The sequence below is a fragment of the Macaca nemestrina genome, chromosome 7 (genome assembly GCF_043159975.1).
Source record: "Macaca nemestrina isolate mMacNem1 chromosome 7, mMacNem.hap1, whole genome shotgun sequence".
Classification (NCBI taxonomy): Eukaryota; Metazoa; Chordata; class Mammalia; order Primates; family Cercopithecidae; genus Macaca; species Macaca nemestrina.
In genome coordinates, this window is record NC_092131.1 from 124,409,627 (window position 1) to 124,423,324 (window position 13,698).

General features: G+C 41.3%; 1 protein-coding gene across 11 annotated transcripts in view; it reads left to right on the forward strand.

Moving 5' to 3' along the window:
* Positions 1-13,698, forward strand: part of LOC105491013 (S-phase cyclin A associated protein in the ER) — a 560,926-nt gene that overhangs the window by 318,369 nt on the left and 228,859 nt on the right. The gene's annotated exons all lie outside the window — the stretch shown is intronic.

The following is a 13,698-nucleotide window of genomic DNA, read 5'->3' on the forward strand; positions in this document are numbered from 1 at the left end:
CCAGTATTTTATTGAGGATTTTTGCACCGATGTTCATCAGGGATATTGGTCTAAAATTCTCTTTTTTTGTTGTGTTTCTGCCAGGCTTTGGTATCAGGATGATGTTGGCCTCATAAAATGAGTTAGGGAGGATTCCCTCTTTTTCTATTGATTGGAATAGTTTCAGAAGGAATGGTACCAACTCCTCCTTGTACCTCTGGTAGAATTCAGCTGTGAATCCATCTGGTCCTGGACTTTTTTTGGTTGGTAGGCTATTAATTATTGCCTCAATTTCAGAGCCTGATATTGGTCTATTCAGGTATTCAACTTCTTCCTGGTTTAGTCTTGGAAGAGTGAAAGTGTCCAGGAAATTATCCATTTCTTCTAGATTTTCCAGTTTATTTGCGTAGAGGTGTTTATAGTATTCTCTGACGGTAGTTTGTATTTCTGTGGGGTCGGTGGTGATATCCCCTTTATCGTTTTTTATTGCGTCGATTTGATTCTTCTCTCTTTTCTTCTTTATTAGTCTTGCTAGTGGTCTGTCAATTTTGTTGATCTTTTCAAAAAACCAACTCCTGGATTCATTGATTTTTTGGAGGGTTTTTTGTGTCTCTATCTCCTTCAGTTCTGCTCTGATCTTAGTTATTTCTTGCCTTCTGCTAGCTTTCGAATGTGTTTGCTCTTGCTTCTCTAGTTCTTTTAATTGCGATGTTAGAGTGTCAATTTTAGATCTTTCCTGCTTTCTCTTGTGGGCATTTAGTGCTATAAATTTCCCTCTACACACTGCTTTAAATGTGTCCCAGAGATTCTGGTATGTTGTATCTTTGTTCTCATTGGTTTCAAAGAACATCTTTATTTCTGCCTTCATTTCGTTATGTACCCAGTAGTCATTCAGGAGCAGGTTGTTCAGTTTCCATGTAGTTGAGCGGTTTTGATTGAGTTTCTTAGTCCTGAGTTCTAGTTTGATTGCACTGTGGTCTGGGAGACAGTTTGTTATAATTTCTGTTCTTGTACATTTGCTGAGGAGTGCTTTACTTCCAATTACGTGGTCGATTTTGGAGTAAGTACGATGTGGTGCTGAGAAGAATGTATATTCTGTTGATTTGGGGTGGAGAGTTCTATAGATGTCTATTAGGTCTGCTTGCTGCAGAGATGAGTTCAATTCCTGGATATCCTTGTTAACTTTCTGTCTCGTTGATCTGTCTAATGTTGACAGTGGAGTGTTGAAGTCTCCCATTATTATTGTATGGGAGTCTAAGTCTCTTTGTAAGTCTCTAAGGACTTGCCTTATGAATCTGGGTGCTCCTGTATTGGGTGCATATATATTTAGGATAGTTAGTTCTTCCTGTTGAATTGATCCCTTTACCATTATGTAATGGCCTTCTTTGTCTCTTTTGATCTTTGATGGTTTAAAGTCTGTTTTATCAGAGACTAGTATTGCAACCCCCACTTTTTTTTGTTCTCCATTTGCTTGGTAAATCTTCCTCCATCCCTTTATTTTGAGCCTATGTATGTCTCTGTGTGTGAGATGGGTCTCCTGAATACAGCAGACTGATGGGTCTTGACTCTTTATCCAGTTTGCCAGTCTGTGTCTTTTAATTGGAGCATTTAGTCCATTTACATTTAAGGTTAAGATTGTTATGTGTGAACTTGATCCTGCCATTATGATATTAACTGGTTATTTTGCTCGTTAGTTGATGCAGTTTCTTCCTAGCCTTGATGGTCTTTACATTTTGGCATGTTTTTGCAATGGCTGGTACCGGTTGTTCCTTTCCATGTTTAGTGCTTCCTTCAGGGTCTCTTGTAAGGCAGGCCTAGTGGTGACAAAATCTCTAAGCATTTGGTTATCTGTAAAGGATTTTATTTCTCCTTCACTTATGAAACTTAGTTTGGCTGGATATGAAATTCTGGGTTTAAAATTCTTTTCTTTAAGAATGTTGAATATTGGCCCCCACTCTCTTCTGGTTTGTAGAGTTTCTGCCGAGAGATCTGCTGTTAGTCTGATGGGCTTCCCTTTGTGGGTAACCCAATCTTTCTCTCTGGCTGCCCTTAAGATTTTTTCCTTCATTTCAACTTTGGTGAATCTGGCAGTTATGTGTCTTGGAGTTGCTCTTCTCCAGGAGTATCTTTGTGGCGTTCTCTGTATTTCCTGGATTTGAATGTTGGCCTGCCCTACTAGGTTGGGGAAGTTCTCCTGGATGATATCCTGAAGAGTGTTTTCCAACTTGGTTCCATTTTCCCCCTCACTTTCAGGCACCCCAATCAGACGTAGATTTGGTCTTTTTACATAATCCCATACTTCTTGCAGGCTTTGTTCATTTCTTTTTCTTCTTTTTTCTTTTGGTTTCTCTTCTCACTTCATTTCATTCATTTGATCCTCAATCGCAGATACTCTTTCTTCCAGTTGATCGAGTTGGTTACTGAAGCTTGTGCATTTGTCACGTATTTCTCGTGTCATGGTTTTCACTTCTGTCAGTTCGGTTATGGCCTTCTCTGCATTAATTACTCTAGCCATCAATTCTTACACTTTTTTTTCAAGATTTTTAGTTTCTTTGTGCTGGGTACGTAATTCCTCCTTTAGCTCTGAGAAATTTGATGGACTGAAGCCTTCTTCTCTCATCTCATCAAAGTCATTCTCCGTCCAGCTTTGATCCGTTGCTGGCGATGACGATGAGCTGCGCTCCTTTGCCGGGGGAGATGCGCTCTTATTTTTTGAAATTCCAGCTTTTCTGCCCTGCTTTTTCCCCATCTTTGTGGTTTTATCTGCCTCTGGTCTTTGATGATGGTGATGTACTGATGGGGTTTTGGTGTAGGTTTCCTTGCTGTTTGATAGTTTTCCTTCTAACAGTCAGGACCCTCAGCTGTAGGTCTGTTGGAGATTGCTTGAGGTCCACTCCAGACCCTGTTTGCCTGGGTATCAGCAGCAGAGGCTGCAGAAGATAGAGTATTTCTGAACAGCGAGTGTACCTGTCTGATTCTTGCTTTGGAAGCTTCCTCTCAGGGGTGTACTCCACCCTGTGAGGTGTGGGGTGTCAGACTGCCCCTAGTGGGGGATGACTCCCAGTTAGGCTACTCAGGGGTCAGGGACCCACTTGAGCAGGGAGTCTGTCCCTTCTCAGATCTCAACCTCCGTGTTGGGAGATCCACTGCTCTCTTCAAAGCTGTCAGACAGAGTAGTTTGCGTCTGCAGAGGTTTCGGCTGCGTTAGTTATTGCCCTGTCCCCAGAGGTGGAGTCTACAGAGACAGGCAGGTTTCCTTGAGCTGCTGTGAGCTCCACCCAGTTCGAGCTTCCCAGCAGCTTTGTTTACCTACTTAAGCCTCAGCAATGGCGGGCGCCCCTCCCCCAGCCTCGCTGCTGCCTTGCCGGTAGATCACAGACTGCTGTGCTAGCAATGAGGGAGGCTCTGTGGGTGTGGGACCCTCCCGGCCAGGTGTGGGATATGATCTCCTGGTGTGCCTGTTTGCTTAAAGCGCAGTATTGGGGTGGGAGTTACCCGATTTTCCAGGTGTTGTGTGTCTCAGTTCCCCTGGCTAGGAAAAGGGATTCCCTTCCCCCTTGCGCTTCCCAGGTGAGGCAATGCCTCGCCCTGCTTCAGCTCTCGCTGGTCGGGCTGCAGCAGCTGACCAGCACCGATCGTCTGGCACTCCCCAGTGAGATGAACCCAGTACCTCAGTTGAAAATGCAGAAATCACCGGTCTTCTGTGTCGCTCGCGCTGGGAGTTGGAGACTGGAGCTGTTCCTATTCGGCCATCTTTCTCTGCCCACCTTTCTTTTTTTTTTGAGTCGGTGTCTCACTCTGTTGTCCGGGCTGGAGTGCAGTGGCTCAATCTCGGCTCACTGCAACCTTCACCTTCCAGGTTCAAGCAAATCTCTTGCCTCAGCCTCCTGAGTAGCTGGGCCTACATCCACATGCCACCATGTGTGGCTAATTTTTTTATTTTTGGTAGAGACAGGGTTTCATTATGTTGACCAGACTGGTCTCGAATTCCTGACCTCGTGAGCCGCCCGCCTTAGCCTCCCAAAGTGCTGGGATTACAGGAGTGAGCCACCGCACCTGGCCTACACTCAAGAAATCTTTGCTCAGTCCAATATACTGGAGAATTTCTTTAGTGTTTTCTTGTAATAGTTTCATAGCTTGAAGTCTTAGATTTAAGTCTTTAATTCCCTTTGATTTGATTTTTGTATAAGACAAGAGATAGGTTACTACTTTCATTCTTTTGAATATGGATATCCAGTTTTTTTTTTTTTTGGTTTGTTTGTTTGTTTGTTTGTTTTTTGAGACAGAGTCTCGCTTAGTCGCCCAGGCTGGAGTGCAATGGCGCGATCTCGGCTCACTGCAAGCTCCGCCTCCCGGGTTCACGCCATTCTCCTGCCTCAGCCTCCCTAGTAGCTGGGACTACAGGCGCCCGCCGCCTCGCCCGGCTAATTTTTTGCATTTTTAGTAGAGACAGGGTTTCACCGTGTTAGCCAGGATGGTCTCGATCTCCTGACCTCGTGATCCGCCCGCCTCGGCCTCCCAAAGTGGATATCCAGTTTTTTCAGCACCATTTATTGAAGGGACTGTCCTGAGACTGTCTTTTCCTCAATATATATTCTTCGTGACATTGTCAAAAATGAGTTCTCCATAGATGTAAGGATTTGTTTCCACATTCTCTATTCTGTTCCACTGGACTATGTATCTGTATTTATGTAAGTACCATGCTGTTTTGGTTACTATAGCTTTGTAGTATACTTTTGAGGTCAGATAGCGTGACTCCTTCTGTTTTGTTATTTTTGCTCAGAATAGCTTTGGCTATTTTGCATCCTTTGTACTTCCATGTAGGTTTTAGAATTGCTTTTTCAATTTCTGTGAAATAGAAAAATACTTATTTCATTGGTATTTTGATAGAGATTACATTGAAACTGTAGATTACTTTAGATAGTATAGACATTTTAACAATATTCTTTCATTCCATGAACATGGAATACCTTTCCATTTATTTGTGTCTTCTTCAGTTTCTTACATCAGTGTTGTATAGTTTTCATTGTAGATGTCATTTATTTCTTTGGTTAATTTCTAGGTGTTTTGTTTTATTTGAAGCTATTGTAAATACGATTAGTTTCTTGACTTTTTCAGATTGTTTGCTGTCGGGATGTGGAAATGCTAGTGATTTTCATATGTTGATTTTATATCCTGCAGTTTTACTGAATTTGTTTATTAGTTCTAATAGTTTTTTGGTGGAGTCTTTACGTTTTTCCAAACATAAGATCATATCATCTGCAAATAAGGATAATTTGACTTTTTGTTTTTCAATTTGGATGCCCTTCATTTCTTTCTCTTGTCCAGTTGGTCTAGGTAGGACTTCCAGGAGTATGTTAAATAACGGTGGTGAAAGTAGGTATCCTTGTTTTGTTTCAGTTCTTAGAGGAGAGGCTTTTAGCATTTCTCTGTTCAGTATACTAGCTCTGTGTCTGTCATATATGTTTTTTATTGTGTTGAGGTATGTTCCTTCTATATACAGTTTTTTGAAGGTTTTTATCATGAATGAACGCTGAATTTTATCAAATGCTTTTTCAAACCAGGCACGGTGGCTCACACCTGTAATCCTGGCACGTTGGGAGGCTGTGGCAGGTGGATTGCCTGAGCTCAGGAGTTTGAGACCAGCCTGGGCAACATAGTGAAACCCCTTCTCTACTAAAATACAAAAGCTTAGCTGGGCATGGTGGTGTGAGCCTGTAGTTCCAGCTAGTCTGGAGGCTGAGGTACGAGAATGGCTTGAACCTGGGAGGCGGAGGTTGTAGTGAGCTGAGTCACACCACTGCACTCCAGCCTGGGCAACAGAGCGAGACTCTGTCTTGCTTTTTCAGCATCCTTTGAAATGATTATGTTGTTTTTGTCCTTCATTCTGTTGATATGATGTATCACATTGCTTTGCATATGTTGAACCATCCTTGCATCCTTGGGATAAATCTCATTTGGTCACGATGAATGATCTTTTTAATGTGTTGTTGAATTCCATTTGCTTGTATTTTGTTGAGGATTTTTATATCAATGTTCATCAGGGATATTGACCTATAGTTTTCTTTTTGTGTGTCTTTGTCTGGTTTTGATATCAGGATAATACTGACCTCCTAGAATGAGTTTGAAAATATTCTCTTCTCCTCCACTTTTTAGAATTGTTTGAGTAAGATTGATATTACTTCTTTAAATATCTGGTTAAACTCAGCAGTGAAGCCATCAGGTCCTGGACTTTTTTTTTTTTTCTGGGAGACTTTTTGTTATGGCTTCAATCTCATTAGTTGTTATTGGTCTCTTCAGATTTTAGATTTCTTCGTAGTTCAGCCTTGGTTGGTTGTATATGTGTAGGAATTTACTTATTTCTGCTAGGCTTTCCAATTTATTGACATGTAATTGCTCATGGTAGCCTCTAATGATCCTTTAAATTTCTGTGGTTTTGGTTGTAATGTCTCTTTTTTCATCTCTGGTTTTATTTATTTGGGTCTTTTTCTTCTTAGTCTGACTAAAGGTTTGTTGATTTTATCTTTTCAAAAAACAAACTTCTTATTTCACTGATTATATGATTTTCTTTCAATTCCATTCATTTCTGCTCTGATCTTTGTAATTTCTTTTCTTCTACTAATTTGGGGTTTGGATTGTTCTTGCTTTTCTAGCTCTTTAAGATGTAGCTATAGGTTTTTTATTTTAAGTTTTTCTACTTTTTTGATATAAATGCTTATAGGTATAAACTTTCCTCTTAGTACTGCTTTCACTATATCCTTATAATATAATATAACACTATAGGTCTTGTTATATTATGTTTCCATTATAATAATTTCAAGAATTTTTTTTTTTATGTGTGGAGATGGGGTCTTGCTTTCCTGTTCAGACTAGCCTCAAACTCCTGGCTTCAAGGGGTCCTTCTATCTTAGCCTCCCAAAGTGCTAGGATTACAGACATCAGCCACCACACACAGCTGTTTCAAGAAAATTATTGATTTTTTTATCAACTTCTGCATTAACCCACTGGTCATTCAGGACCATGTGGTTTAATTTCCATGTGTTTGTATAGTTTCCAAAATTCCTCTTATTGATTTCTAGTTTTATTCTAGTTTTGTCAGAGAAGACTATTGATGTAATTTTAGGTTTTTGAAGTTTTTAAGACTTATTTTGTGGTCCAACACTTGATCTGTTCATGAGAATGATCCATGTGCTAAGGAGAAGAATGTGTATTCTTCAGCCATTGGATGAAATGTTCTGTAAATATCTATTAGGTCCATTTTGTTTATGGTTTAGATTAAATCCAGTGTTTCTTTGTTGATATTCTGTCTGGATGATCTGTCCAGTGCTAAAAGTGGGGTGCTGAAGTCTCCAGCTGTTACTGTATTGGGGTCTGTCTCTCTCTTTAGTTCTAATCATACTTGCTTTACATATCTGTGTGCTCCAGTATTCAGTGCATATATATTTATAATTATTATATTGTTTTACTGAATTGACCCTTTTATTATTGTATAATGACATTATTTGTCTCTATAGTTTTGTCTTGAAATGTATTTTTTCTAATATAAGTATAGCTACTTGTACTCTTGTTTGGTTTCCATTTTCATGTAATATGTTTTTCCATCCCTTTATTTTCAGTCTGCGTGTCTTTATAGGAGAAGTGTGTTTCTTGGAGGCAACAAATAGTTGGATCTTCTTGTTTTAATCCATTCAGCCATTGCATGTCTTTTGATTGAAGAGCTTATTCCATTTACATCCAGTTATTGATAAGTAAGGACTTATGCCATTTTGTTATTTGTTTTCTGGTTACTTTGTGGTCTTTTCCTTCTTTTCTTCCTTTCTCGTAGTGAAGGTAATTTTTCTTTAGCAATGTGTTTTGATTTCTTGCTTTTATTTATATGAATCTGTTGTGTGGTTTTTGGTTTGAGGTTACCACGAAGTTTGCAATTGATATTTTATAACCCATTATTTTAAACTGATGACAACTTAACACCAATTGCATAAAAAAACTAAATAACAAGCAAAGGAAAAACTAATAAAAACTTTACATTTTAACTTCATCCCTCTGCTTTTTCACTTTTTGTACTATATCTTAAAACGTAGTTATTTTTTATTGGTTCATCTTTTAGTCTTTCTACTCACAATATGAATAGTTTATATACTACAATTATAGTGTTATAATAGTCTGTGTTTTTCTGTGTGCTTACTATTACCAGTGAGTTTTGCACCTTCGGATGATTTCATATTGCTTATTAACATCCTTTTCTTTCATGTTGAATAATTTGTTAGCATTTCATATAGGAAAGGTCCTGTGTTGATGAAATTCCTCAGCTTTTGTTTTTCTGGGGAAGTCTTTATTTCTCCTTCATGTTTGAAGGATATTTTTGCTGGATATAATATTCTCAAATAAAAGGTTTTTTCTTCAACTCTTTAAATAAATAACAAAATGCCACTGTCTCCTGGCCTTTAAAGTTTCCACTGAAAAGTGTGCTGCCACAGCCATATTGGAGCTCCATTTTATGTTATTTCTTTTTTCTTGCTTTTAGAATGCTATTTTATTTATTTAAACAGAACCTCACTCTGTCACCCAGGCTAGAGTGCAGTGGTACAATCTCAGCTTACTGCAACCTCTGCCTCCCAGGTTCAAGCAATTCTCGTGCCTCAGCTCCCTGAGTAGCTGGGATTACAGGTGTGTGCCACCATGCCAGCTAATTTTTGTATTTTTAGTAGAGACGGGGTTTTGCCACGTTGGCCAGACTGGTCTCGAACTCCTGGCCTTAGGTGATCTGCCTGCCTTGGTCTCCCAAAGTGCTGGAATTACAGGCATGAGTCACTGTGCCTGGCCCCTATAGAATGCTTTTTAAAATCCTTGACCTTTGGGAGTTTGCATATTAAATGTCTTGATATAATCTTATTTGGGTTAAATCTAGTTCTGTAACTTTTTTGTACTTGATTATTGATATCTTTCTCTAGGTTTCCCAAGTTCTGTTATTATCCCTTTGAGTAAACTTTCTGCCTGGTCTTTCTCTCTACCTTCTCTTTGTCTCCTCTGACTGTTTTCAAATAGCCTGTCTTCAGGGTCACTAATTCTTTCTTCTGCTTGATCATTTCTGCTGGTAAGAGACTCTGATACATTCTTCAGTAGGTCAGTTGCATTTTTCACCTCCAGAGATTCTGCTTGATTATTATTTATTTATTTATTTATTTTGAGACGGGGTCTTGCTCTGTCACCCAGGCTGGAGTGCAGTGGTGCGACCTTGGCTCACTGCAAGCTCCGCCTCCTGGGTTCACGCCATTCTCCTGCCTCAGCTACTGACTAGCTGGAATTGTAGGTGCCTGCCATCATACCCAGCTAATTTTTTGTATTTTTAGTCAAGACAGGGTTTCAACGTGTTAGCCAGGATAGTCTTGATCTCCTGACCTTGTAGATCTGCCTGCCTTGGCCTCCCAAAGATTATTTTTAATTATTTTCATCTCTTCGCTAAATGTATCTGATAGAATTCTGAATTCCTTCTGTGTGTTATCTTGAATTTCTTTGAGTTTCATCAAAACAACTATTTTGAATTCTCTGCCGGAAAGGTCACTTGTCTCTGTTTCTCCAGGATTGGTCCCTGGTGCCTTATTTAGTTCATTAGGTGAGATCGTATTGGGTGTTTGTAGGTGTCTGGCATTGAAGAGTTAGGTATTTATTGTAGTCTTCACAGTGTAGGCTTGTCTGTCCCCGTCCTTCTTGGGAATGCTTTCCAGGTATCCAAAGGGACTTGGGTGTTGAAACCTAAGTTATTGGCCACCGCAGTTATATCTGCATTTGGGGGAACCCCAAGCCCGGTAACACTATGACTCTTATAGACTCGTAGAGGTACTGCCTTGGTGGTCTTGGATAAGATCCAGAATTTTCTGGACAACTAGGCAGAAATTCTTGTTCTCTTCCCTTATTTTCTCCCAAACAAATGGAGTCTCTCTCTCTGTGCTGAGCTACTTGCAGCTGGATGAAGGTTGACACAAGCACCCCTGTAGCCCCCACCACTGGGCCTGTGCTAGGTCAGACCTGAAGCACAGATTACTGTGTCTCTCCCAAGGCTTGCAGTAACCACTGCCTGGCTACCACCTTTGTTTGCTGAAGTCTCCCTAGGGCTCTACAATCAGCAGGTGGCAAAACCGGCCAGGGTTATGTATCTCCCTTCAGTGCAGCAAGTTCTACCTGACCTGAGCAGGTCCAGATGTGCCATCCAGGAGCCAGGGCCTAGAGTCAGAAACATTAGGAATCAACCTAGTGCTCTGTTCTACTGTGGTTGAGTTGACACCCAAACCATAAGACAAGGTCCTTCCCACTCTTCCCTCCCCTTTCTATAGTCATAGGAGTCTCTTTCTGTGGCCGCTACCACCCCAGGCCCATGGTGAGTACTGCCTGGCTACTGCCAGTGTTCACTCAAGCCCAAGGGCTCTTCATTCAGTTTGTGGTGTATGCTGCCTGACCTGGGCCTTTCCATTCAAGACAGTGGCTCCCCTGTGGCCCAGGTCAGGTTCAGAAATACCATCCAAGAGCCAAGGCCTGGGGAATCAGGGACCTCAAGAACCCATTTATTGCTCTACCTGACTGGTCAAGCTGATACCTAAGCTGCAAAACAAAGTTCCCTTACTCTTCCCTCCCCTTTTCTTAAGCAGAAGTAGTCTCTCCCGTAGCCACCACAGCTGGGAATGTGCTGTATCCCATCTGAAGCCATCATGTCTCTGAGTCTCACCCAAGGCCCTTGGCAAGTGCTTCCTGGCTACCACTGCTAACTCGTCAGGGCCCAAGTACTCTTTTGTCAGCAGATGACAAATCCTTCCAGGACTGGGTCTTTCCCTTTAAGGTAGCCCATTCCATTTTTGCCCAGGATATGTCTTAAAATACCATCCAGGAGCTAGGGCCTGGAATGGGAGCCTCAGGATTCTGCCCAGTTATTCTGTCCTACTATGGCTGAGCTGGTTTCCAAGTTGCAAGACAAAGTCCTCTTTTTTTTTTTTTTTTTTTTTTTTTCCGAGACAGGGTCTTGCTTTTTCACCCAGGCTAGAGTACAGTAGCATGAAATCATAGCTCACTGCCGCCTTGACTTTTGAAACTCAATCGATCCTGCCTCATCAGCCTCCCGAGTAGGTGGGACTACAAGTGTGTGCCACCACACCCAGCTAATTTTTGTATTTTTTGGTAGAGACAGGCTTTCACCATGTTGCCCAGGCTGGTCTGGAACTCCTGGGCCCAAGCAATCCTCCTGCCTCAGCCTCCCAAAGCACTGGGATTGTAGGTATGAGCCACTGTGCCTGGCACAGAGTCCTCTTTACTCTTCCCTCCCCTTTACTCAAGCATAGGGAAGGAATCTGTACCAGAGTTGTGAGCTGCCTGGGGTTGGGGGCAGTGGGTGCAAACACTCCCTTGGCTGCCCTGGCTGGTCTCATAGGTCACGTTCTTCCCAAGTTCACTGACTCCGAGCCCAGCACAACGCCAGGACTTGCCCAGGAATTGCAGTTCTTGTGGCTTAAACCTCCTTTCAAGTTTATTTAGGTCCCCAGAACACTTTAACCTGCAGTAAAAAGGCTTGCTGGAGCTCAAGTTCCCACTGCTAGGATGGGCGATTCCCTGCTCTCTAAGGCTAGTCTAAATGCTCTCTCTGTGGGGGCCAGCTGAATTCTGTCCTGTTGCTTTCCACTGTAACAGGCTAGCACTGAGTTCCAATGCAAAGTCCCTCTGTCACTGTGCTTCCTGTCTCCCAAGTACATAGACTCTTTGTCTGCACCACAGGGTGACTGCTGGGGGATGAGGGAGGAGTGGCATCAGCATTTCAAAACTGTCTTTCCTACCTCTTCAGTGCCTTTTTCAGTGATATGAAGTTAAAACCAGGTACTGTGGTGATTCACGCAACTTTTGGTTCTTTTTTTTTTTTTTTATACTTTAAGTTCTAGGGTACATGTGCACAACGTGCAGGTTTGTTACATATGTATACATGTACCATGTTGGTGTGCTGCACCCATTAACTCGTCATTTACATTAGGTATATCTCCTAATGCTATCCCTCCCCCCTTCCCCCTCCCCACAATAGGACCCGGTGTGTGATGTTCCCCTTCCTATGTCCAAGTGATCTCATTGTTCAATTCCAACATGCAGTATTTTAAGGTATGTTTTCATGTGGATAGTTGTTCAATTTGGTGTTCTTGTATGGAGGACATCTGTGAAGGCTTCCATTTGGCTATCTTGCTCTGCATCAGTTTTTGCATTTTCAAATAGGGCTAGTACTAATTGACAGCATTGTTGAGAGGATTAAATAGGATCATGTACATGAAAGTATTTTGTAACCTATGAAGTTATTGGGTTTTTTTCTTTTTAGAGATGGAGGTCTCACTCTCTTGCCTGGGCTGGAGCACAGTGGTGTAAGCTCACTGCAGTCTAGAATGCCGAAACTTAAGCAGTCCTCCCACCTAAGCCTCCTGAGTAGCTAGGACTACAGGTGCACGCCACCATTGCCAGCTGATTATTTATTTTTTATAGAAACTAGGTCTTGCTTTGTTACCCAGGCTGATCTCAGATTCCTGGCTTCAAGTGAACCTCCTGCCTTGACCTCCCAAAGTGCTGGGATTACAAGCATGAACCACCATCCCTGGTCTGGATATTGTTAAAATTAATGTAAAGAAGAAGTTTTCCCTGTAGGACATGAATTTATTAAATATCTAATGAGTGTACTTCTGTAAAAGTAGCATGTTACATGATAAGGATAAAGCAGTGAGAAGATAGGCGATCACCTCTCTCATGAAGTTAATACTCTGCTTCTGTACTGTTCAATACAATAGCTTCTAGCCACCATGTTGGACAGTGCAAATATAGAACATTTCTATCACTTCAGGAAATTCCCTTGTAAAGCTTTGCACAGAAGAAGCACACATTAAACAGTTAGTTCAGTAAGTATTTTTAATTCTCTTGTGATGAGTGCTTTGAAGAAATAATCAAATCAGAGAAAGTAATGTTTGTGCTAAGAGCCGAGGGATAAATAGTAATGTTCTAGGTAATGTGGAAGTGGAGGAAGCATTTCAGAAGGAAAAGATGAAGAACATTTGCAGAAAGACCTGAGACAGGAAGAAGAGAGAGCTTGAGATCCAGAAAGAACTCATGCATACATCCTGTGTGGTGAAATTAGTCCTGCCTGGAAGGAATGACTTTTAATAAGAGGAACAAAGAAGAAGATGGGTGAAATGCAGATAAGCTTGTAGAGTTTATGGCCAAAAGTGAAAATTTTCTTGTTCCAATAACTTCTATTTTCTCTTTGAAATGTAAGATCATCTTATGAAAGCAAGAGAGAGAAAGGAAAGGGTGGAGTTTTGAAGAGAGTGGGGAATGTATGAAGCAAATCTTTGTGGACAGTGGGAGAATGAACACCCTAGAGAGATTTAGTAAGATCTTGAATCAGTAGTTCTACCAGTATTTTGCATGGTCTGACTCCCCCCACCACCCCTACACCCGCCAGATTCAGAAATGGAAAATTCTGGCAGTTGTTTTCATTAATCCAGCTAAAGAAATTAATGCCTGCAAAACATTGAGAATGGCGCCTGGCCCATAGTAAGAGCTAAACAAACGTTATTACCACTGCTGGGGTTTGTCTAAGAAGAGTGAAAAACAGAACAACAGAGAGGAAATGTAGGACATTTGCAAGAAAATGATTATAATAATGTACTGTGAAATCTACCACAGATAAAAATTTAAGGCAACGGGGAT